At 39.9% G+C, this 26,477-nt stretch overlaps 1 protein-coding gene and 1 pseudogene across 4 annotated transcripts in view; one reads left to right on the top strand and one right to left on the bottom strand.

Annotated features, from left to right (window-relative positions):
* Window positions 1–26,477, bottom strand: part of UBE2E1 (ubiquitin conjugating enzyme E2 E1) — an 85,673-nt gene that overhangs the window by 49,788 nt on the left and 9,408 nt on the right. The gene's annotated exons all lie outside the window — the stretch shown is intronic.
* Window positions 19,206–20,055, top strand: LOC118547735 (cell division cycle-associated protein 3 pseudogene; annotated as a pseudogene).

Genomic DNA, 26,477 nt, shown 5'->3' with positions numbered 1-26,477 from the left:
GCTTAATAAAATGCAACAAGACACTTACGATTTTTAACATATCATAAACCCTCTGAATTTCAAGGTGGGATCAGCCAATGCTAAAAATAAAAATATACGGCAAATTGGACTTGGATATAGTGGGCAACATTCCCAAAATTTAGTCCCTCCTCACTTCAGAAGAAAGCAAATATATCACTAAATACTTCAACAGTTAACATATTACTAACTGTGTGACACCAACATCATGGGATGCTTAGAATTTTGAGAGCTTTCCGAGTACTGGTGGTAGGTCAGAAAGATACTCTCTGACTCAGCCCCTTAAGTCTAAACAGAGCACTTGTTTAGATTCCTTGCTTTTAAATCCTGGCTCCCAAATTTTCTAGCTGTGTGATCATGGACAAGTTACTTTACTTCTTTATGCTTCAACTTCCTGATCTGTAAAATAGTATAATTTTTTAAGAATGCTTTTTAAAGTAGTAACAGCTATTGTGAACTGTGATCTTACTACGATCAGGGCACTGTTCCAAGTAATTTATGTACAATATATTTTTAAATCCTCAAAACCTATGAGATAAGCATTGTTATCCTCGTACAAATATTTGTGTTCCTCCCAAATTTACATAACTTAGTCTGATTCCAAGACCTGCCATCTTAATCAATATGCTAAACAAGTAACTCCTTTATGTATTTTTCCCCAAAACTGCCTGTCTTTTGCTCTAGAATGCGAACTACTTAATATGAGCTTTATTGTCTTCATTTTGAGTAATCCCAGCAATCTAGCACAAAGAGAGCATAAAGCAGATCAATGAAAGTGGGCTGAATGGATTCTGTGCATGATCTTGTCATGTGACTCACTCATGCATGGGCAGTAATCAGAAGACTGGTGTTCTATCCCCACCCATACCAGTCCTCAGCTGTGCCATTTTAGGAAAGTCACATCACCTCCCTAGATCTGAGTGTTCTCATTTATAAAATGAAGACATGAACTAGACCTAAGTTCCCTTTCAGCTCTAAAATGTCCAAGAACAGCCAATATTGCTCTTTGGGAGAAAGAACAAAAGAACTGCCTCTCACCAGAACAGAAACACTTTGCCGTTTTCAGAGTAACATTTAGAGCCCCTTTATTTGTTTAAAATCTCTTGTTCTCCCAGGCTAAGAGCTCCAAAAAGGCCTGGACCTAGTCTATCTTGTTTACAGGTATCCCCCAATACAGTTCCTAACACATGGAAGATACCTGATGTTTAACGAGTGAAATGCATTATAGGTGAAAACTTATGAGCAATAAATGAAATGGGAAACTGTTTTTTTTTTTTAAGATTTTATTTATTTATTTGTCAGAGAGAGAGAGAGAGAGAGTAAGCAGGGGGAGTGGCAGGCAGAGGGAGAAGGGCTCCCTGCTGAGCAAGGAGCCCTATGCGGAACTCAATCCCAGGACCCTGGGATCATGACCTTAGCTGAAGGCAGATGCTCTAACTCAGCTGTTTCCTAAATTCCATGCATGAATGGCTAGTTTTATTACCTGAATACTCATTTCGGATATTCCTATTTACTTTAGTTACAAAACTGAATTCCCAAGACTTTAAAATGCTTTAGTTCTTGCTGTTTCCATGTATTTCACCTGTATCCTATGCAGCTCTTGTTCCAGAAGGCCCATGTAACCTAGAAAGTAATCTTAACATCTACAGTAAAAGCTCAAATGTTTTTTCTGAGAAATCTATCTAGTATTTCCTATATAACTAAATCATAAAAGCAGCAGCTGAAAAGAAGTTATTAGAAAATAGCTTAAAACTCATGCCTGTAAGTATAAAGCTACTATGTTGAAGTGAACTTTATTTTGAGGATTTCTGTAGATTATGTACTGAACACAGTGAAATTTAATCAGTCTCAATTCATCAGGGTTCTTCAAACAGTAATTTATAAATTGAAAAAGCTATACTTATTTTTACCCTGAGATTTCCCTTAAAAAAAAAAACTGAAAAAATGAAAGTTTCTAAAATTGAATGACTCTTTGTTTTAATAATTTATAATTATGTCATAAAAACAGCAACTGACCAGAGGTGTACTATATGCAAAACATGCATTACTTCCTTGGTTATCTCTGGCTTCTGTATTTTGTTTTAATGCAGAAGCCTGAGCCTCCCCCTAGAGATGATTCAGTAGGGGTGGGCTCTGGCATCTGTATTTTTCTAAACTACATGTAACTGAAACAGCAACCAGGGTTGAGAACCACTGCATTAAACATAAAACAATACAAGACTGCTTTAAGTGATTACTTCAAATAAGTAACTCAATATGCAAAACCTAAAAAAGGTTAACACACTGTACGACTAGCCCAGCCTTTTTCTGTTCTTTTTCTAAATTTTAAATATTACCAATTGGTGCAGTGATTCCTCACACTGATTTGTATACAGTACAGGGAATACCACAAGTCTTAAAATTCAATATAAATTCCTTTTAATTTTAAAAAGAAATTAAAAAAAAGCAATTCCATTAACTTAAGGGAAGGGAAAGGGGACTGTACATCCCTCCCCCTTTTTAAAGATTTTATTTATTTGAGAGAGACTGAGATAGTGACAGAGATAGCGAGAAGAGAGCATGAGCAGGGAGGAGAGGGAGAAGCAGGCTCCCACGGAGCAGGGAGCCCAACGCAGGGCTCGATCCCAGGACCCTAGGATCAAGACCTGAGCCAAAGGCAGACGCTTAACCGACTGAGCCACCCAGGCACCCCTGTACATCCCTTTTTTTAAAGCCGTTAAGAGACTGGGCAGAAATAAAAGATGATTTCATAAAGGAAACCCAAAACCAACTAATAACTATATCCACTGTTACCCCCAAAACTGAGTTTATTATATTTAAAGAAATTTTCCCCAAACTGAAATCTCCCATTGTGTAAATATTTTAATTTAAAAAACATTTATAGGGGGTGCTGGGTGGATCAGTCAGTTAAGACATCTGACTCTTTACTTTGGCTCAGGTCATGATCTCAGGCTCATGAGATCGAGCCCCACGTCGGGCTCAGTGCAGAGTCTGCTTGGAATTCTCTCCCTCTCCCTGTTTGCACACGTGTGCACATGCACACTCTCTCTAAATAAATAAAAATCTAAAAATAAAAAATAAAAACACCAAGCTTTTATTATAGCAAAGATAACTGCACAACTACATAATAATGAAGCTGTGTGGGGCTCATAAAGAAACTGTAAAGGCCTTGTCCCTGTGACATTTCAAAAAATGTCGGCACATGGACCAAGAATTAACCTGTTAGGTCATCTATCAAAAGTTGGGAGTTTTTGGCTATAAAACTTTTGGCATCTTAAATCAGCTTCTTTCTTCACACTCATGCCTATAATTTTCTTTATACAGACAACAAAATTTGCTGAAAATACAAGAAATTACACTCTCTCCTGCTTTGCTAACGCTGCTATCCAACATACTTCTCTAATGCATTAAATTAGTATTTTGTAACTACTGCTTCAGGGTGGCTTTCAGACCTCATGTGGCTTTCTGAATCACTACTTGTATCTTCCAACCTAACTTTGTATTAATATTCTAAAAATGGGGGGAAAACAATTTATTATCTAAAATAATAAACCAAATTAAATTCATTAATGTAGCTGCTCCCAAAGGTGCCTAGGAAACAAATCTTCCCCAATGGGATAGTCTATTAACTTCTAACTTTATTATATATGACTTTTTTTTTTTTTTTTAGGTTAGGAATAGGCAGCACAAAACCTGTATTTAAAAAATAGAAAATAATATCTTCATTTTATACTATGCAGAGAGAAATGAAGGAGTTTGATAGAATAAAAGAAAGTTCTGTGAGACAAACATACAGACGTTGAGGAAAAAGGGAGAAAAGACGGGGGAAAAAACCAAAAGGAGATGTGGTACTATATAGTTAAAATTAGTATTTTATATTTTCCCTTCTAGGTTTCCACACCCCAGGAAAAATACAGTCCCTTCTCCCTTGCTAAAAATCATGTTTTGGTCCAGCAGAATATCTGTACATGGACAATGATCAGAAACTGAATTCTATTTTTATAAGTGTTCCTTCTTCAGGAAAATTATTTATTTATTCCTTCATTCATTCAGTAAACATATGAGCAGTTGCCATCTTCCAAGCACTGTGCTAGGTGGCTGGCATGGGCCCTATTCTCACAGAGCTTAGAGTACTGAAGAAAATCAAATGGCCAGTTATTAAAATCTAAGTGAATAGGTTTCTTCTATTAGAAACCAATTTCTATTTTGTTAAATTAACTATCAACATTGGTGTCATTTGGACCCTTTTACTTTAGTTACTAAGCTAGCTGGTTGGTCCAGAAGTCAATCAAGCTGTACTAACTTACTAACTGGCCCCTTACCCAGAAGTTTTAGAACTGTCAAAAAAAGGCGGGGGGGGGGGGGGGGGGAGGCGTTAATTTCATTTCTCTCTGCGTATCTGAGGCCATGTTCCTCCAGGCAGGCTATGGGGCAGCCAGCAGCAGTTTGCATTATGACAAAAAAATAAAGCACATTTGCAGAGAAAAGCAGACGAGAGAACGAATCCCTGGCTTCTGCTGTTTCTGGTACCCAGAACATTTCAGTTCTTGAGTTATCATTCACATACTTGGATATCCTTATAATGATCTCATCTTTTTATTCAAAGGAGTTAGAATTAGACTTTTGTTACTTGCACATAAAGAGTCTTACTTAATAACAGAAGTGGTATCCGACTGAACTCCGTAATTCTCCCCAAAGTGAAGTGGTTGAGAGCAAAGGCCCTGGAGCCAGACTGCCTGAGCTCCTATCCTGGTTCCTCCACGTACTAGCTATATATATGTATATAACCCATTCTGGATTTCATCATCTGTAAAATGGCAGGCAGTACTCACCAATAGGAATGGTTTAAATTTTAAATCCGTTTCTACATTTAAAGCCCTGAGAACAAAGTTTGACCCACAGTAACAGCTTAAAGAGTTAGCTATTACTGCTCTTGTTCCATGACCAACAGCTCCGTGGGGGATCTAATGCTGTGACTTCGGTGCTCCAACTGTGACCAGTCATCTGGCTCCACACATTCCCTTCCGCATGACACAGAGAGCGCGCGCAACGGCAAGGCAACATCACTCAGGCAGCGAGAGGCTCCACATCTAGGCGGATGGGGAACACTAACAAGGCAAGAGGACCAGAAAAAGCAGCAGCTAATCCACTGCTCCAGGCATCGCAGTGTTCTCTCATGAAGAGCTTCCATACATCCCAAACCCCAAACCTGCCCCCACTCCAGTATTTACTCACACTACTCCTCATTCTGTTCTGTTGGTTTTCTAAACCTAAATATTTTTTACATCGTTCTATTTCAACAGATTTCAGCTTGCCAAAAAAATTACTGATGGTTATAAACATTACAATTCTTTGTTATTTGTGATTTTTATTTTTGTGTATAATGGGGACTGGGCAAAGAAGGCTGCCATTTGTGAACCCTAAATCTATTTATATGATATGCAATGACCAAGGCCCTCTATACCTGTCAATGGTTCTCTGTGAAGGGGATATAAGACGACTTCAAATAAAGGATTTAGAATAAATTTGAACATCATCCTGAAAGGCTTACTGAACTAGGACCAAGCATGACTCAGAGATCAAGCACATGCATTTAAGAAATAGAGGGTTCTACACCTTGTGCACTGTTGGTGGGAATGCAAATCGGTGCAGCCACTATGGAAAACAGTATGGAGGTTCCTCAAAATATTAAAAATTAAACTACCATATAATCCAGCAAGTCTACTTCTGGGTATGTATTCAAAGAAAGTGAAAACACCAATTTGAAGAAATATATGCACCCCCATGTTCACTGCAGCATTATTTACGATGGCCAAGACACATGAAATATTTATCCAAAGAAAATGAAAACATTAATTCAAAAAGATATCTGTACCCTGTGTTCATTGCAGTGCTATTTATTAAGAGCCAAGATACAGAAACAACCTAAGTGTCCATCAAAGGACAAAAGGATAAAGAAAATGCAGGGTGTGTATAGATAGATAAATTAGATAGATAGATATAGCTATAAAGATATACATACATACATACAAGGAAATATTATTCAACCATAAAAAAGAATGAAATCTGGCCATGGGCAACAACATGCGTGGATCTTAAAGACATTATGCTAAGTGAAACGTCAGAGAAAGACAAGTATCATTTGATTTTACTTATATGTGGAATCTTAAAAAAAAAAAAAAAGAACTCACTAGTGATTGCCAGAGGCTGGGGTGGGGGTTAAAAGGTACAAACTTCAGTTATAAAATAAGTCAGTAATGTACAGCATGGTGAGACTCAGTTAATAATATACTGCATTATGTAACTGAAAGTTGCTAGGAAAGTAGATCTTAAAAGTTCTAATCACACACACAAAAATTTGCAACTGTGTGGTAACAGATGTTAACTGGATTTATCGTGGCGATCATTCCACAATATACGCAAATATTCAATCATTATGCTATACACCTGAAACTAATGTTATATGTCAACTATATCTCATTTTTAAAAATGTCTGAAGCTTCAAGAGAGCAAGTTTTCTCATTTGTGCAGCAGCTCCACCACCTACCTTGGGGCCAGGCACAGGGCAGATTGCTTGCTGTTTTTATAACTGAAGGTGTGGTGTTTCTTACAGGTACTGATTTAATGTTGTATTCTCAGGGAATGGGCTAAGATATTCTAAAAGAAACCTAAAAAGTCAGTAGCTTAAAAAGGATCTATGTTTATTTCCAGGAAGGGAGGTGGCAGCTCAGTTGGTTGAATAACTGACTCTTTGGTTTCAACTCAGGTCAAGATCTTGGGGTTGTGAGACAGAGCCCCATGTCTGGCTCCGCGCTCAGTGAGGAGTCTAATTGAGATTCTCTCTCTCTCCCTCTCCCCCTCCTCCCTTTCTAAAATAAACAAATAAATCTTAAAAAAAAAAAAATCATAGATACAGAGAACTGACTGGTGGTTGCCAGAGCAGGGGCAGGGATGGAGGGCGTGGTAGGAGAAATGGGTGATGGGGGTCAAGAGGTACAAATTTCCAGTTATAAAATAAATAAGTCATAGAAATTAATGTACAGCATGGCGACCATAGTTAATAATACCATACTGCAAATCTGAAAGTTGCTAAGAGAGTAAATCTTCAAAGTTCTCACCATAAGAAAAAGAATTCTGTAACCATGTACCGGTGGGCAGATGGTAACTACCCACTGTGGTGATCATTTCACAACGGTTGACCACTGAACATGCTACCCCCCACCACACACAATTGAAAATCCACATTTAACTTTTCACCCCCCCAAAGCTTAACTACTAATAGCCTACTGTTGACTGGAAGGAAGCCTTACCAATAACAGTTGGTTAACACATATTTTGTACATTTCTATGTATATAATGTTTTCTCACAAATAAGCTAGAGAAAAGAAAATATTAAGAAAATGATAAGGAAAATACAATTATAGAACTGTTTAAAAAAAATCCATTTTTAAGTGGACCCACACAGTTCAAACCTGTGTTTTTCAAGGGTCAACTGAATCACTATATTGTACACCTGAAACCAATGTAATGTACCCATGTACCTCAATTAAAAAAAAAAGAAACAGAGGGTTCTAAAGGGCCAGGAAGTAGTTTTAAAGAATCATATAGACATGACTTTTTCCAGAGATATTTTCTTAGCAAAAATAATCTTTAAATTATTCTAGAGCCAAAATTCCAGGTATGTAGCTAGCTAAGTAATAAAAAGGAGACAAGGAAGAAGGAAAACATATAGCATATTCTAACAATGCCAGGGCTTCTGTACAGACATTCTGAAATAATGTCAAACTCTAGGGCTCCTTGTCTTAGAGACCCAGAACCAGCAGAGCCCATCAATCCATGCTAATGGTCACGAACTCTCTGGAAGAGACCGATCTCCTTTCCTTTTTTCTTTCTCTTTCAGAGGTTTCTTATATGTACAAGGAACCAAATGAAGCCTGTAGGGAGAAACACACACGACCCTATTTCTAACCTCAAGAAATATGTAATCTCTCTTCTAGACCCCTTCCCTTTCTTCAATTCTTTTTCCTTTGCCTTCTCTCAGCTCAATTTAGATCTCCCAAAGGCCTCTAACCTTTCCCCCCTTCTGCTCCCTCAATCTGTAAAAACCCTCACATTTTACTTCTTTCCCACATTTTACCTCAAGGAAGAATAGAGGGAGGGACCGCCCCTCAGGGTTTCTAGAGTTTGTCAGAATTGCTGGAGGGTTTTCATTCTCCCATCCTCCCCCAACCCAGTCCCCAGGCAAATTTGCTAATCTCGCTTCCCCTCCAACTACTGAAAGTAAGCAGTTATAGATGTGCTCAAACAGGGGCAGGATTAGATACTGCTGCAATCACATGACAAAAATTTTAGATGAAAGGAGATAATAAAAATAATAAATGTATAACTTAGATCACTAATAAACTCTAATATACAGTGTCTTGTTCACCACTTGTTTTGTCATTCTATGTGAAGAGCATGTATCACACTTGTATCTCCAACACATTCTAATTCAAGGTTATGCACATGGACACATAAATGCCCAGCATATAATTTTAGTCAAAATTTTTCAAGTCCTTTTTTCTGATGGTGGTTATTACTCTAACATTTTATGCAAAAGTAACTTACACCTATCTATAATACAGCACCTCCATGTCTTTACTAGCAAATGCTTCAACTAACATCGGCAAACATCCAAACAAGGATTCCATCTTCTCATACTGTAAAACTGATCTAAATTTTAAATCACTAGGTATACTGCATTTTCTTAAAAATTAAACCTGTATTTAAAATCTTAAGGATGGGGTGCCTGGGTGGCTCAGTCGTTGGGCATCTGCCTTCGGCTCAGGTCATGATCCCAGGGTCCTGGGATCGAGCCCCACGTCGGGCTCCCTGCTCAGCGGGAAGTCTGCCTCTCCCTCTCCCACTCCCCCTGCTTGGGTTCCCTCTCTAGCTGTCTCTCTCTGTCAAATAAATAAATAAAATATTTTAAAAAAATAAAAAATAAAATAAAATCTTAAGGATAAGGGCGCCTGGGTGGCTCAGGCAGTTAAGCGTCTGCCTTCATTTGGCTCAAGTTGTGATCTCGGGGTCCTGGGATGGAGCCCCATGTGGAGCTCCCTGCTCAGCAGGGAGCCTGCTTCTCTCCCTCTGCCCCTCCCTGCTTGTGCTCTCTCAACGCGCGCGTGCTCTCTCAAATAAATAAATAAATAAAATCTTAAGGATAAGTATTACATTTAACATAAAATACCAGAAATTGTTTTGTTTTTTACCAACAAAAAACTAGAACAGACTTTGTGGTTTAGTCACACTTCAACTTGACTATAATAATTTCTCAGTGACTAAATGTTAATATCTAAAGAATGCCCTGGTAACATTTACACAATCCTGATTACTACTAATCAAATGCTGTAATTTGCTTCAGTACTCATTCAAATTGTTTAAGTTATTTCCTGGTGTTAGGCACAAGAAATAAAAATAAAACAACCAGATTTTAAGGAACTTAATCTGTTACAGTGACAGACACAAATGACTCTAAATGAATGTGATAAATGTTGTGAAGAATTATATGCCATGGGACACAGATGAGAGTTGTGTGGAATGAATCATTTTTATCTGAGTCTTGAAGAATAATAAGGACAGAAACTGGGAGAGGAAATATTCCAGAGAGTAGACTGAATATATTAAGTAATAGGGGGAGAAACAATAAAATGGGGATACAGTAGACTGGAATCAGGTTGTAAGAAATTTATATCATATAAATTTCATATACATCATTTTGGGCACTTCATTCTTCAAAGAGCAACTGGAGGCCTTAAATTTTCAAAAGAGGAATGCCATGATGATCAAACCTATGTTGGAGAACATCTAGAAATAAATGGCCAGCCTGATGAAACATTACCAGTAGCCAGGTTGTAAAATAAGCCTATCTTTTTTTCTTTTTTGGAAATAAGCCTATTTTTTAAAAATTTAAATACAGTTTTGTTGAGTAAAATTTAACAAGCAATGGGGCGCCTGGGCGGCTCAGTCGGTTAAGCGGCTGCCTTCGGCTCAGGTCATGATCCCAGGGTCCTGGGATTGAGTCCCGCATCGGGCTCCTCATTCAGCGGGGAACCTGCTTCTCCCTCTCCCTCTGCCTGCCTCTCTGCCTGCTTGTGCTTTCTCTCTCCCTGTCAAATAAATAAATAAAATCTTTAAAAAAAAAAAAAATTTAACAAGCAACAACTTGCAGTGAAGCCTACAATTCACAGAGCTACTACAAGAGGCAGCAGAGTATAATGGTTAGGCATAAAGGCTTTGAAGGCCAGGACCTGAACAGAAGCTTCACCACTGAAGAGCCAAGTACCCTTTGGCAAGCTACTTAACTATTTTAAGCTTGTCTAACCTGTAAAATGAGAACAACAATCATATTCACATCAGGTTAGTGGATATCATTATTATTTAATTTTATTCTATTTTTAAAATCTCCACAGCACAAAGTATGAAGCAAAAACCAGCTAAGATTTGTGTAAGTCTAAAAAGTTGTCCAAAATACCACAAATCAAGCTTTCCACTGGTTCATTATTTTGTATAAAGTGAATACCCAGAATTACTGGACACACTGCTGTCATTTTACAATATAATTACAAAAATGTGGGGCGCTTGGGTGGCTCAAGTTGGTTAAGTGTTTGCCTTTGGCTCAGGTCATGATCCCAGAGTCCTGGGATGGAGCCCCACATCAGGCTCCCTGCTCAATGGAGAGGCTGCTTCTCTCTCTCTCTCCCTCTGCTGCTCCCCCTGCCTGTGCTCTGTCAAATAAATAGAATCTAAAAAATAAATAAATAAATAATTTCAAAAATTCATTTCAAAGTCTAATACAAATCACTTGAAGTTTTTTGTCATGTTGATTATTTTATATTATTGGTGTCATCTCCCTTTAAGCAAATACCTACATTATGTTTGCCCTGAAATTTTGTCCCCTTAAGAATTCTGAATGACATGTCTAATTTTTCTATAATGGACTTTTAAGTAAAAAAAAAAATTTTTCCTAGGGGGCTCTCTCTTAGCTGTTTATTATTAGTTCAAGGGGAAAAAAATCATAAACTGGTCTTTCAGTAAGAAAAATTGCCCTTCATTATGAAATGATTTAATTCCTTATCAATGCAACCCCATATCTCCTTTAATTATTTATTAAGATATGCTAGAATTACATTTCATTTTACAGGATAAAAAAGCTAATCAAAAAGGTTTCAATAACTTAATTTTTTTAGTAAATGAAATTTCAAATACATGCCTAAGAATGTTTATATCACTACTCCAATGTTTTACAGCCTTAACACCTGTGTTTGTCCTACATGTCCCCTTTAGTCCACATATTTCAGCTATTATAACTAAAAATTATGGCAAAATTATCACTGCATAAAAGCATCTACCAAATCAAAGAAACTGGAAAGCATTCTCTCTCTATAGTCATATCACACTGATTTGAAGCTTCCCATTGCATAGATAAATCTTTTCGGTATCACAGGTAACCAACCAAGTGGGGACTAGAGGGAATCTGGCAAGCTGCCTCCCAGACCACTGAGGGTTCTTCATTGCTTCCTCAAGCTCTCATGTGCTGTTCCTGCTCTTAAAGAAGTACAAAGCCAAACTCTTGATGCTTCCACACTGGCAGACTCTGGCTATCTTCACTTCAACTGGACAGTGAGGAAGCCAGGCAAGGGGATTACAAAGACAACTAACAAGTTGTTTCTGTTGGCTCTGAATGCTATATACTCATTACAAAGCATCCATACTTTCACCCAACCATTATGTCAAGACAAGCTGAGTACTGTTATACTTCCCTTCATAGGTTTAGACACAAATTTTGGGTAGCATGTCTTTAGTTTTTATGAAATTTCTAGATGTAATAGATACAGATATCTAGACATAATAGGTGTAACAGATATATCAATTACATCTAGACATAATAGAAATGCTATATAAGAAAATGTCAGTAAATCTGTTCATTAATAAAAAAAATAAAGATACAAAGAATATCTCCAAAAACTCTTTTTTTATGAGTTGGAAATTTTATGAGAATTTTATTCTTCAAGTATAGGCTGAGTGTGGTGGTATATATATATCATTCCTCTACTTAAAGCCCTCCAATGGCTTTCTACTGAAATAAAATCTGACTTCTGCCTACACCTCATCTCCTACCGCTCTCATCCTCATTCACAATGGCCATTCATGCTGGCCTTCCCCATACAGCACCTGTTTGTTGTCTTTCTGCCTAAAATGCCCTTCTCATGCCTACGTCCTTGTCATCATTCACAGCCATCTCCCTAAAATGGCCTATAACAATGACCCAACCTGCCCAGTCACTCACTATGCCATTACCCTGTTTTCTTAGTATTTTTTTTTTTAAGATTTTGTGAGAGAGAGAGAGAGAGAGTGCATGCGTGCACAAGCAGGGGGGAACGGCAGGCAGAGGGAGAAGGAGGCTCCTCACTGAGCAAGGAACCCAATGCGGGACTCGATCCCAGGACCCTGGGATCATGACCTGAGCTGAAGGCAGACGCTTAACCGACTGAGCCAGCCAGGCGTCCCAATTTCTTAGTATTATTACCCGAAATTACTTTTGTACATTTTTAAATTGTCCCTCCCTCCATGTGAGTGTAAGCTCCATAAGGGCAGGGATACTGTCTTTTTTTACTGCTCTATAGGAAAAGCCCAATAATTGTTAGAATGAGCAAGTGAATACAGTGAGGAGTGGCTGGTTACAGCTATATCTTAAAGTCAAAGGGCCATACAATGGAAAAGGCCAGGTCAGGTAGAGACCAAAGTACTGGCAGTGTGCTGTGATGTGTACTGCTCAGCCTGGCTCACAGTAAAACAGGCAGAGAACACAGATGGAGCAAGTAGGAGACTGCCCCGGCCACCCCAGCTGAGTCACTAATAACCCTTCCAGGCCTCAATACACTTGGCAAAACTAGTACTAAGATTTAACTGGAACAAACAAAAAAGTGTTATTAGTACAGACAATTGTCATGATGCAAATGATGTGCGTTCAGTAGGTTATATATTTTAAAAACTCATTCGAGGAACCTAATTATTACTCTACAAGGCCTGGTAAATACCTATTAGGGAATGAATCATACCTTCAAAGTTAGGCCAATAACAATTCATATATATAGTCTGGATGCACACAACTCTATCTCTTCTCTCAAAAAGTCAAGTGTCTACAAACTGGTTTTTTTTTTTTTTACTCAACTGAGCATGTCCAGAAGAAACTGCTGAGAAAACTGCACCCAAGTGGCTCACCCTTTTTTTGTAGAAGGTACAATAAGGGGAGGGAGCACACCAGGGTGTGAGAAAGCCAAAAATGCAAGAGCGAACTGACAAAGATTTCAACCAGAAAGGAAAATGCAAATTAAGCCTGCAGTAATGTCATTAGGTATCCTGAGATTTGACTTAGCCCGTTAAAAAACAAGATAGCATTTCTCTTTATGCACCTCCGGGTTAAATGACAATGTGCAAATGTTATCACCCTCAAGCCATGCACTACAGTGGGTCGAGGCTTTCCAGAGATCAGAGAAGCTTCAGAACCTTAAGATGACTGCTTTCTAAAAAGGCTGGGGAGTGTATATCTTTGGAAAGCAGTGAGAGTTAGACTGGAACAAAAAACCATGTAGAAAGGTTTCAGGAGTGGCTCTGGAAAAAGAAGAACGCAGCAGTCATCTGGCAACAGAATGGAGAATGGATAAAAATTCATTTATCAATACATACCATGTAATAATTAGGACACAAGAGCACAGATGAGGGAGCAGCCAGTCCTTTTAGCTATAAAATTCCCACTGTACACATTAATTTGGGCTCCAAGATCTTTTTTTTTTTTTTTTTAATTAAGTAGGCTCTATGCCCAGTGTGGAGCCCAACTCGTGGCCTGAACTCACGACCTTGAGATCAAGACCAGAGCTAAGATCAAAAGTTGGATGCTCAACTGACTGAGCCACTCAGGTGCCTCTAGGCTCCAAGATCTTAATAGCTTTTTACTTTTTTTCCACAATCATGTCTTTTATTTTATTTTTTAGAGTGGGGGGAGGGCAGAGAAAGAACCTTAAGCAGGCTCCACACCCAGGCGAAGCCCAACATGGGACTCAATCCCACAACCCTGAGATCATGAACCTGAGCTGAAATCAAGAGTTGAACATTTAACTGACTGAGCCACCCAAGCACCCCTCACAATCATGTGTTTTAATTTGCAGGTACTACAATACAGAATCTCCCCCCAATATATATAAATGTAAAACAGCTATATTAAAAGTCATAGTAGAAACCCCTGCATCTACACAGAATCTAGCAGTATGGCCAGACAGAACAGAAATCAATTTCAAACTACAGTTCTAACAAGAATTGTGTCCTCAACATATGGTTTATTTTAGGACTGGTCCATATCACTTGACAATGTTTACTATGTAATAAACACTTCAGATGTGCAAAAATCTCAGAATACTAAGCTACAAAGAAGAAACATTTTCTGGGGAGGCTACCAGTCTAGCTGAAAACTGAAGCTATGCGTTCTGAGGACTTTCACAGACATAATAACTCAGAAAAAGGACCAAGGCCAAAGAAGTATCATATACTATTAAGTAATATATGATATTGCTATCTTTACTGCTAGTCTCTGCTCACACATTACTATAATCACTTAACATACATTTGTTTTGAAATACTTACTTAGGTTAGAGAAAGTTATCTTTCATGTTTATAAAAATATCCTCCTGGGTGCTTGTCATAAAACAAATGTTTTCTTTTAGAGTCTTTGATGTATACCAACTCAACATCTCCTTTTCTTTAGGATAAATGTGTTCTAGCAAAGTCTACTACAAAATAATATTTTATAAAGCCAATTCCAATAAATTACCTTGAAAAACTGAGATGTATTCCCATAGAGGAGGATTATGTGTAGTAGGAGAAATTTATTTGGGGAGCAAATTTCCTATGGAGCCAAATACTTGTGGCTCCACATGGTATCAATGCCTAATACTGCTGTGATTCCAACTAATACTCTGAAGCTTAAGGATGTCTCCCAACCCTGAAAATGTCTTAATTCTACCCTCAATGCTCCCAGAACCCTTTATAAGAACGTCTGAGTCACTAACCTACCGAAGGCGCACAATCTGGCCACTTTCATCTCACCCAGTGACCTCCAGCACCAGGATCTGAGCCTGAAGCTTCCTATTATACAAATAAAAATCATGTCTCATCCCAATGGCCAACAGACACATGAAAAAGTGCTCAACAACACTCGGCATCAGGGAAATACAAATCAAAACCACAATGAGATACCACCTCACACCAGTCAGAATGGCTAAAATTAACAAGTCAGGAAACGACAGATGTTGGCAAGGATGCGGAGAAAGGGGAACCCTCCTACACTGTTGGTGGGAATGCAAGCTGGTGCAGCCACTCTGGAAAACAGTATGGGGGTTCCTCAAAAAGTTGAAAATAGAGCTACCCTATGACCCAGCAAATGCACGACTGGGTATTTACCCCAAAGATACAAATGTAGTGATCCGAAGGGGCACGTGCACCCCAATGTTTATAGCAGCAATGTCCACAATAGCCAAACTATGGAAAGAGCCCAGATGAATGGATAAAGAAGATGTGGTATACATATGTATGTACGTACGTATACAGACACACACACGATGGAATACTACTGAGCCATTAAAAAAAAGAAATCTTCCATTTGCAACGACGTGGATGGAACTAGAGGGTATTATGCTAAGTGAAGTCAGTCAGTCAGAGAAAGACAATTATCATATGATCTTACTCATATGTGGAATTTAAGAAACAAAACAGGATCATAGGGGAAAAGAAGAAAAAATAAAACAAGACGAAATCAGAGAGGGAGACAAACCATAAGAGACTTTTAATCATAGGAAACAAACTGAGGGTTGTTGGAGGGGAGTGGGGTGGGGGGGATGGGGTAACTGTGTGATGGACATTAAGGAGGGCACATGATGTAATGAGCACTGGGTATAAGACTGAGATGAATCTCTGACCTCTACCTCTGAAACCAACATTAACATTTCATGTTAATTAACTGAATTTAAATTTAAAAAAAAACTGCAAATAAACTCTTCCTTTTATATATGCTATTAGCCAACTTTCACATCTAGTATTGCCTAGCAGTGAACAGCACTTGATCACACTCCACAGGACATTCTGATGTACTAAGAGTTCCATAAAACATAATCAACCTTTACTAAATCAATTTGTTTATTCAAGAAAAAACAACAACAAAAAAACCAAATAAAAACCATGTCTCTATGTCATCAATTTTAATTTAGAAATTTGTCAGTTATTTGGATAAGAGATACCACAAATCATTTCTCCTCCAAATACTCATATACTATAAAGGCATACTAGAAGATAACCTCTAATGATTTGAAAATGTGAAAAATATCAATCATAACTCAAAGAACCCACTTTTAAACAAAATTAATGTCAATGAACTATACCATGTTTTTGAGACTAAAAATGTTGTAAAGTACCTGACTGAGGGTACCTGGGTGCCTCAGCTGGTTGAGCGTCTGCCTTTGGCTCAGGTCATGATCCCAAAGTCCTGGGATCGAGTCTCGCATCGGGCTCCCTGCTTCATGGGGAGTCTGCTTCTCCCTCTGCCCTTCTACCTGCTCGTTCTCTTCTCTCTCTCTCAAATAAATAAAATCTTTTAAAAAAAAGTACCTGATTGATAACTTTTGTGGTGACGTGGATAAAAAGACACCAGACCTAGATCACTCAGGATGTTTGCGAATCACATGCCCCAAGTCCCCCACACCCAAATTTGAATGGAACTGGCACCTGAATTTTTACACACAAGCTATTATGTACACATACCGCTCTGCTGGGAAATACTAAGATAAACATTTGCATCATGCGACATTTTCTTATATGAAACTATTACCCACATTAAACAATGACTCTAGGTGTCCTATTGTCCCCTGGCTTACTGTGTGTAATTTACAAGTATGTGTCTTGGGAAGACCAATCTCAGAAAAAGGGACAATCTTAATTATCATGTTACACAGTACCAAGAGTACCTGGATAATATGAAACAATAAAATGTGACTGGTAGATGATTAGAAAGATGCTGATATGATGATGCTTTAAGAACTTCAATGTAAAGTTTGAACTTAATAGCCAATCTTAAAAGGATGAAAAAAATTGAATATGATGAATAATTTACACTGTATTAAAAGTAAGCACATATATACTCATTCTCATGCATCCACAAGTGCGAAAAGTAAAAAAGATCAATACAAATCAAAGCATATAAAAAAATTTAAAGATGGCATCAGCAATTTACTGATTTTCCAATTTATCCATTCCCTAGTATTTACAAAATAAGCCCTGCTAAAGGGATTCATCAAGATGTGATATGTGAACCCGGCACTACTTACATATGATATCCATAAAGATCACAAAGCACTTGAATCTAGTAAAGCAGAAGTTAATTTTCTCTAGTGGGGGGTAGGGGAGGAGGAAACCCCCCAAATCCTTTGAGAATCCACTAAAAAGAGAGACACCTCCCCCCCAAGAAAAATAATTACACAATGTTAAGAGTTCTGCCCTAAAGTGTAAAAATCTGGTAATACTAAATCATCTCCCCTGGATAAACACAATGAAATCTTCTAATTGGGCAGAGTAACACAAACATCTTTTCTTTCTTGAAATCAACCCCTCTTTTGCATCACCTCTTCTACAGTAGATCTGTAAAATCCAGTGGTTACTTGCTGGTCTTTCCCGACCTCACCGTGTTATTTCAGCACTCATAACCACTCTACCTCAAAACGCTTTCCACTTGCTGCTTTCGGACATTACTCTCTTGATTTTCCTTCTATCTCTTCAGTCCCCTTTGCTGGCTTCTCCTTCAGACTATACAACCTCTAAACTAGAGGTTCAAATCTGCATCCTGGACCCTCTTCTCACTACACCTTTCTTCTCTTGATGAGCTTGAGGGATTCCCCAGACAAGAGCCTCTATATAGTGGTGTTTCCCAAATGTGTATGTATCTCAAGCTTATGAGTATAACTTGAGTCTAAAATACTCCCCTGGGCTCCATTTACCTATATCTAACTTCTATTTTCTATTTGACACCTTCATTTGGATGCCTCATTGGTATCCATCTAAAGCCTAACATGGGGCACCTGGGTGGCTCAGTCGGTTAAGCGTCTGCCTTCGGTTCAGGTCATGATCCCGGGGTCCTGGGATCGAGTCCCACACTGGGCTCCCTGCTCAGCAGGGAGTCTGCTTCTCCCTCTCCTTCTGCCTGCCACTCCCCCTGCTTGTGCTCTCTGTCAAATAAATAAAATCTTTTAAAAAAATAAAAAATAAAGCCTAACATATCCACAAAGGACTCATTTTCTATGCTGCCCTCATGCCAAAACACATACACACTGGAATAGTGGTCCTATTCCAGTCTTGTTCCTATCAGTAAAACATGGCCAATCATCTACCTAATTGCTAAAACCACAGGAATTTGGAGCCATTCTTGGTCCTTTTTCTTACCTCCCACATGCAATCCATCAACAGGTACAGGTGTTCTAACCCCATGTCCACTGCCACCATCTTAATCCTAACTGCCATCACCAGCTGCTTGGAACACAGCAATACCCCCCTTTCTGGTTTCCCTTCTTCCACTCGTGCCTTCCTCCCAGCTATCTTCCACATAGCAAGGAAGGTAGGAAAAGACTTTTAAATCACTACTGAAACAATGTCACTTCCTTGCTGCAAAACGTTGAATGGCTTTCCAGTGTTAGAATGAAATCCAAACTCTAGTTTACATGACTCTGCATCACATGGTACTACTCCCCACCTCAGGGCCTCCGTGTCTGTGCTTCCCTCACTCTGGGATGTTCTTCTTGTATTTTTCACAAGGTTCTCCCCTTCCTTCTCATCTGTCAGGTCTTTGCCTAAATGTCTTTTTAAGCCTTCTCCAAGTAATTTCCCTACCCCAATTACTCTCCATCACTGCACTGTTAATTTCTCTTACTAGCTGAAACAACTTGTAGTTACTGTCTATATTGCCTACTAGAATTCAAGTTCCAGGGAGGTTTGAAACTCAGCGTGGGGAGTTGAGGCTCGAGCCGCTGTGCACCCAAAAGAGGAATTGGGGCCAGGCACCTTTCTCCTTACCCCAGGCTGGGCCCTGCCCCACCTGAGTCCTCCTGGGTGAGATGGGCTCAGCCAAGAGGACCCCAGTCACTCCAGCAGCCTCCACCGCACAAGCTTGTGGCCCAAGTGGCGGAACCCTGTTTACCTATTGCCAGCATCCTGCACACTCCCATCCCAGTGGAGAGCTCTCCACAGCCAAACCTACCAGCAGGGGAGCAGCTGGGGGGTCCTAATCAGATCCAAGACTCAGACCCCCACTCTTCTACCCTTGGCACTGCATGGACACCTGTGAAGACCAGCAGCAGAGAGCCCCCCAAGCCCACTGGTGAACACCTGAGTGCAGTATTTGAGACCGAAGGCCCCAAATCGAATCTCCCCGCCAGAGCCTGTTCTGCCCTTAGAGGCAACTTCATCTTCTGAATTGGACATGCCTCTGGATACCTAGTTTTCCCCTGAGAACCAGATGCCACCCTAGAGCCAGACTGAGCTCCCCTCCAAGCAGGTGTTCTCCAAGGAGGAAGCAGGACAGCCCTCAGAAACCCCTGTGACTAGCCAGGGCTTGGACAAGCCCTTAAGAAAGAACCTGAGACTCCCCAATCTTTAGGTTCTAAAGCACAATAGATGGATGGTAAATAAACGGCAAGGTCCTATGGAGATCTCTCCTCACCATCCTGCAGGATGACAACTCCCCCAGAACTCTGACACCATGACAGGGTAAATGGCCTTCTCCCCTGAGTAAAAATGCTAGGGAGGTAAAGGAAGCAGACCTTCTGGGAACTGGATGACTTCTGAAAACTGGAGGCTGAGTGTGGGAGCAGGGCCAGGACCAGGACGAGGAAAATCAGTACTTTCCAAACTTGGTAGAGAACTAAGCCGTGAGTAGCTCCAGTGCTGAGTTCACCAGGGTCCTTGTGATATAGTATCCTCTCAACCCCTTCTTTCCCTGGGAGACTAGAAAAGATTTTATTTGAGAGAGAGAGAAAGCGCACATGCGCACGCATGCACATGGGAGGAAGGGCAGAGGGAGAGGCAGAAGCAGACTCCCTGCTGAGCGCTGAGCCCATCAAGGGGCTCAATCCCAGGACCCTGAGATCATGACTGGAGTAGAAGTCAGACGCTTAATGACTGAGCCACCCAGGGGTCCCTAAAACTTTTCTCTAAGTAAAATCCTTCCAAGCTGCTCTATCCATTACTATTTGAAAATGTGCTTCTATGCCTTTTTCTACAGAACTTATCAGGATCCACCCCACATCAATTTTCCATCTATTAAATAGATACAAATACTCAATGTCCCGGTATTACACATAATGACCATCATTTCAATGCTAGTAGACCCTACTGAGACTCTCCATTAATTATTAATATTTAAAATTTAATACTGACATAACTCAGTCCTAGAATCAAGTCAGATGAACACCTGTGGCAAATGCGATGTTAAATGCTACTTAAGAGCTTGACAATATAGTCCCTTTATTTTGGCCCAGCCTTGCCCTTTGTCATATTCAGGTTCTTTAGAAAGCAGAGAGAATTCAAGTTTTTGACTACTTTGTTAATCGACATATTAGTGAACAGTATGCTGCCCCAGGTAACAAAACCCAGTGACAACTTTCAATTACGTTCTGCATATGAAAACTGTTGGCTTCCTAGGATTTTCTTGACTGGGCTGAGACATTACCTTGGCCTTCCACAGGTTGATATATCACCTATGTAGTGCAGCGCGGATTCTACAAAGCAATCCATAATCACTTGCATATAGGTTTCAAGAAGGCCATGAGCATACAGCAATTCCTGGATTACAATTTTTCAGCAAAGGGCTCTGATGAGCTTCTTAGCCTATAGAGTAGGAAGTTTCCCAGAGGATCAGAGGCATATTCTGACACCATTTACTAGGTCTTTTGTTTGACTTTACAGCAGGGCTGCATAAGAGAGGCTGAATAAGAATGGGCTTATTATGAAACCCTGTTTCACTCCACTGATGATGGGGAATGTGTCAGATGTCTCAGGCGGGTGCCAGCATCTATAACGTAACTATCTGGAATAGCTTTAGGATTTGGGGGAACATCGCTAGGAAGTCCAATTTACTTAGCACCCCTAAACCCACTCTCACTTGTTGGCAAACAGTAATCTTATCAAGTCAAAACATGGTAATCAAAGGTACTGGTATTTTCTTTATACAATCTTCTCAATCTAGCCTAAAGCACTGATCCCGTCTTTTCTATCACACTGCAGTCCAGAGCTCCTCTGTGATTCCGAGAAGGTGAAAACTGCCAAAACTGCTTGGGTGCCAAGTCAGAAAGACTGCCAGCAACAGACAGCTGTAAAATGTGACAGCAATTTCCCCAGCTCTTTCCATTATTTTCTGAAGAGGGTAATGAAGACATTCCATTAAGCCATCAGACTCAAATTAGGTTTTTGTGTCTGTGTTTTAATTTAACAAATATGTACTGTTTATCTTCTCTTTCTTGGACAAGGTAGGAATGGCAAAGACGTAATCCCTGCTCTCAAGGAACTTACAATCTACCCAGAAAGAACAAACCAAATAGCAATGGGGACAGATGCTGCTTCTTTTTGTTCAATACAAGTAGCTGGAGTGTTATTCAAGGACGAAAAATGCTTCCAATCCTTTAGAAACTGTCACTCCATCATAAAGTTCCAGGCTTCCAGCCTTTCTAAAAATACGTTCTCCACTTATGACCTCAGTTCCATATTCTATCACCTTCTCTAAAATTGTGTTTTAAAACATTACAGTATCTTCCTCCCTCGCATTTTCACTTTTTTCTACTTGCTTCTTCCTCTCAGCCTACAGAGCACACTCTTAATTCTACACCTTAAAGGCCAACAAAAAAATTTCCTTGACCTCCCATAAGGCTTGCAGCTCTCCTCCTACTCTGCTTTTTTCTCCAGGTCCTCGTTATTTCCCCCACCCTTCCTGTGTAGACATTCCTCAGAGCACAATTCTCAATTCACCTCTTCCCCTTGGCGATTAGGAGTCCTTCAGCCATCATCCAAACTTTTAAATCCAATGTGTACCTCCCCCAAAGCCAGTTCCAGCCTCAGCATCCCTGCCAGCCCACCTCAGATGCAATGCATGTAACCTAAACACACAGATGTGTCATGATGTCTGCAGCACACTTTCAAATGGTCCTGCAAAATATAGAGATAAGACAAAAAGCAATCCATAATCACTTGCATATGTTTCAAGAAAAAAGTCATGAGCGGGGGGGCGCCTGGGTGGCTCAGTCATTAAGCATCTGCCTTCGGCTCAGGTCGTGATCCCAGGGTCCTGGGATCGAGCCCCACATCGCATCGGGCTCTCTGCTCCACGGGAAGCCTGCTTCTCCCTCTCCCACTCCCCCTGCTTGTGTTCCCTCTCTCGCTGTGTCTCTATCAAGTAATAAAATCTTTAAAAAAAAAAAAAAAAAGAAAGAAAAAAAGTCATGAGCATACAGCAATTCCTTGAATATATATTTTATATGGTGAAGTTTTAACAGCTGAGAGAAGGATGCGTGTCATTTCAACTTTTCCATAGCTTTGAAATTCTTCAAACTAAAAAAATTGGGGGAAAAACCATGTAGGGTCAGAATCAAGGAGAAAAGTCATGGTCTCTGCCTTTTAAGGACTTTATAATCCATTTGTCTAAACAAATCTAAAATTAGATTAGGTAGACGTGGAGAGTTCAATGACTGATTAACAATAAACTTAAATATATAATCAAACTGCAAACATTGGGGTGCCTGGGTGGCTCAGTTGGTTAAGCGTCTGACTTTGGCTCAAGTCATCATCTCAGGGTCCTGGGATCAAGTCCCGCATCGGGCTCCTTGCTCAGTGGGGAGTCTACTTCTCCTCCCTCTGCAACCCTTCCCAGGCACACGTGCTCTCTCCCTCCCCCTGCCCGGTCTCCCTCAAAAAAAAACAAAAAAACTATAAAATATTTACTGAGAGCCTGCTAGATGGCAGCAACACGTTAAGCACTGTATATGGTCAACAAAACAAATAATTAAACCTTAGAAAGAGGATCTATCTAACCCCTCTGCTCCCTCAAACGAGTTCTTCTTCCGGCCTTACTGATCTCTGTTAATGGCACCACCATCTTCCCCAATACCCAAAGAACCTCTGAGTCCTTTCAAGTCCTATATCTCTAAATCAGTGGCCAAGTTCTCTAGATTCCACTGCTTTCCACCTCTCTCTCCTCTCCACTTTGATGGATGCCACCTGTCCCCAGGCCCACCTGGCCTCCCGCCTGGACTACTGCAGCTCTCTCCAAGTCTCCTGCTTCCCACCCAACTCCACTCAACCCTTGCTTTGTCTCTATCCAGATACTCAGTTCTAACTGAATTAGACTTCAGCTCAAAAGGGTTTCAATGATTCTCCAACAACTATATAATGAAATTCAAAGCCTCAGCCTGACACTGAAGAACACAACCTTTATCTCTTACTGCTTATTCTCCCACTCAGGCCATAGGTTTATTCACTCTTACCTAATAGTGTCCTCCTGACCTTTCCTGTGCTACAGAGACGTCTCTTACTCTTCCCACTCCACTTCTCATTTCCTCCAGGAAGCTTTCCCAGATATCTAAGTGCTCCAGACACTACTCCTCACACCCAGGTCAAAGCAATCTCTCACTGCTCTGAACCTTCATAACATGTAATGTGCCTTTATTACTTTCCAAATAACATTCATGTTTCCAAGGACTATTCAAGATCTGTACATGCATTTCTCACCACCCTTACTAGACAATGAACTCCTTCAAGGCAGTCACTTTTCATGTGTAACGGGGACTCAAGGTTTGTGACAAGAATTTAATATTAGTATCCTTTACAAAGTCTATAAGAACTGTGAAATGTGGCCTTGTAAGCTGTAAGAATCTTTCCTCAAAATACTGTTAACATTTAAACAATGGGGGCGGTGGCGACTGGGTGGCTTAGTCAGTTAAGCCTCTGCCTTGGGCTCAGGTCCTGGTCTCCAGGTCTTGGGATGGAGCCCCGAATAGGCTCCCCGCTCATCAGGGAGCCTGCTTCTCCCTCCCTCTCTGCCCCTCCCCCACTCGTGTGCTTGAGAGCTCTCTCAGATTAAAAAAAATCTTAAAAAAAAAAAATGGTATGGGGGGGTTTTCCTAACTTTTTTAATGGTAAAATATGTAAAATTTGCCATTTTTACCATTTTAAGTGTAAAATTCAATGTCATTCACAATGTTGTACAACCATCACCACTACTTCCAAAATTTTAATCACTCCAAACAGAAACTCTGTACCCATTAAGAAATAACCCCCCCATTCTCCCCTCCCCCAGTCCTGAAAACCTCTAATCCTCTGTCTCTATGAATTTACCTATTTACCCATTAAGAAATAACCCCCCCAATCTCCCCTCCCCCAGTCCTGAAAACCTCTAATCCTCTGTCTCTATGAATTTACCTATTCTAGGTATTTCAATGCAACTGGAATCACAATATTTGTCCTTCTGTGTCTGGCTTATTTTACTTAGTATAACATTTTCTTTCTTTTTTTTTTAAGATTTTATTTATTTGTCAGAGAGAGAGAGAGCACAAGTAGGGGGAGTGGCAGGCAGAGGCAGAGGAAGAAAGCAGGCTTCCCGCCAAGCAGGGAGCCTGACATGGGACTCGATCCCAGGACCCTGGGATCATGACCTGAGCTAAAGGCAGACGCTTAACCGACTGAGCCACCCAGGCGTCCCTAACATTTTCAAGATTCATTCATATTGTAGCATGTATCAGAACTTCATTCCCTTTCATGGCTAAATAATATTCCATTGTAAATATCACATTTTGTTTATTCACTCATCTGTTGATGGATACTTGGGTTGTTTCCTCTTTGGGGCTATTATGAACAACTATGAACACTGACAAGAATCTGTTCGACTCCCTGTTTTCAATCCTTTTGGGTATATACCTAGGAGTGTAACTGCTGGGTCATATGGTAATTCTGTTTAGCTTTCTGAAGGACAATAGCAGTACAGTTTTACAATCCAGACACATGGTCTTTTGGTAAACAAAACAGTCACAAGAGTTCCTACTCATTTAGTAAGCAATTCATTTCTGGATAGATTTCCTTCCTTCCTATCCATTCAGGCCCTAGGTGATGATCTAATTTCCAGGAACCTGACCCTCGTTTGGGGGCTACTTTGTGCTGACACTCCAGTCTCCCGATTCTCGCTGTTTTTCAACACTTCCTCTACACACATAAAGGCAAGCACACTGCACTGGTAACATTCCAAATGAAAATTATTATGAAACTCAACAGTGTTTAGATCCTGAAGTCACATTTTTATCTTTAATGCATTTAGTAACATCAGATGGATGAAAAACACATTAAAAGGGTTTTTTTCAGGTAAGATACAGGATTTTGTAAAGAACTTCTGTTGAACGCATTTCTTATACGCAAACAACCATTCAAAGCAAGCTAAACTTGGACAAATTGTATAGGCCTTTACTATTGCAAGGAAAGGACCTCTTTTCCTTTCAAGGTTAGCAGCCTGGGATTTCTAAATTGACATCTCATTATTATTACCACCAATTCCAGATTTTATAAAACCAGAAAAATACAACAATGTACATTCACAGAAACTATCTTCAAGGATACACACAAAGCGCAAGTTAGCTCCATATTAGGAGCATCTCCGTGCAAAGGAGCAGGATCAGAAGAGATCATGAGGGGGATTTTTCACTTTTTACAGCACAACTTCTACATCTCAACTTTTCTTTTCCTTTTTTTTTTTTTTTTTAAGATTTTATTTATTTATTTGACAGAGAAAGAGAGCGCGAGAGCAGGAACACAAGCAGGGGGAGTGGGAGAGGGAGCAGCAGGCTTCCCGCGGAGCGGGAAGCCCGATGCGGGGCTCGATCCCAGGACCCTGGGATCATGACCTGAGCCGAAGACAGACAAGCTTAACAACTGAGCCACCCAGGCGCCCCTACATCTCAACTTTTCAAAAACACTCAGATTATTGTATAATGACTTAAAACTGTATTTAAAATACAAGCAATAAGAGGCAATGTTAGTTAAAAAAAAATATGAGCTATTAAAAGGAGCTAAATGGGCAAATCTAATAATACCAACATCTAACACATACAGAAAACTCTAATCTCATTTGAATTTTACAATACTATGAGTTAGGCAAATCAGATAGTCGGCCCTTTTAGTAAATGAGAAAAAGGTTAAAAAATTTTAACTTCTACAACAAATGCATTACATTTTTAAAATGTTCTTCACTTTAGCCTTTAAATTATCTTTAAAAAAGGTAAGATTTAGCTGGGGCGCCTGGGTGGCTCAGTCGGTTGAGCATCCAACTCTTGGTAGTGTTTTGGCTCAGGTCATGA

The sequence above is a fragment of the Halichoerus grypus genome, chromosome 1, assembly GCF_964656455.1.
Source record: "Halichoerus grypus chromosome 1, mHalGry1.hap1.1, whole genome shotgun sequence".
In the NCBI taxonomy this organism is placed as follows: Eukaryota; Metazoa; Chordata; class Mammalia; order Carnivora; family Phocidae; genus Halichoerus; species Halichoerus grypus.
The sequence above is the reverse complement of the archived record's forward strand: the minus strand, read 5'-3'. Positions and strand labels throughout refer to the sequence as shown.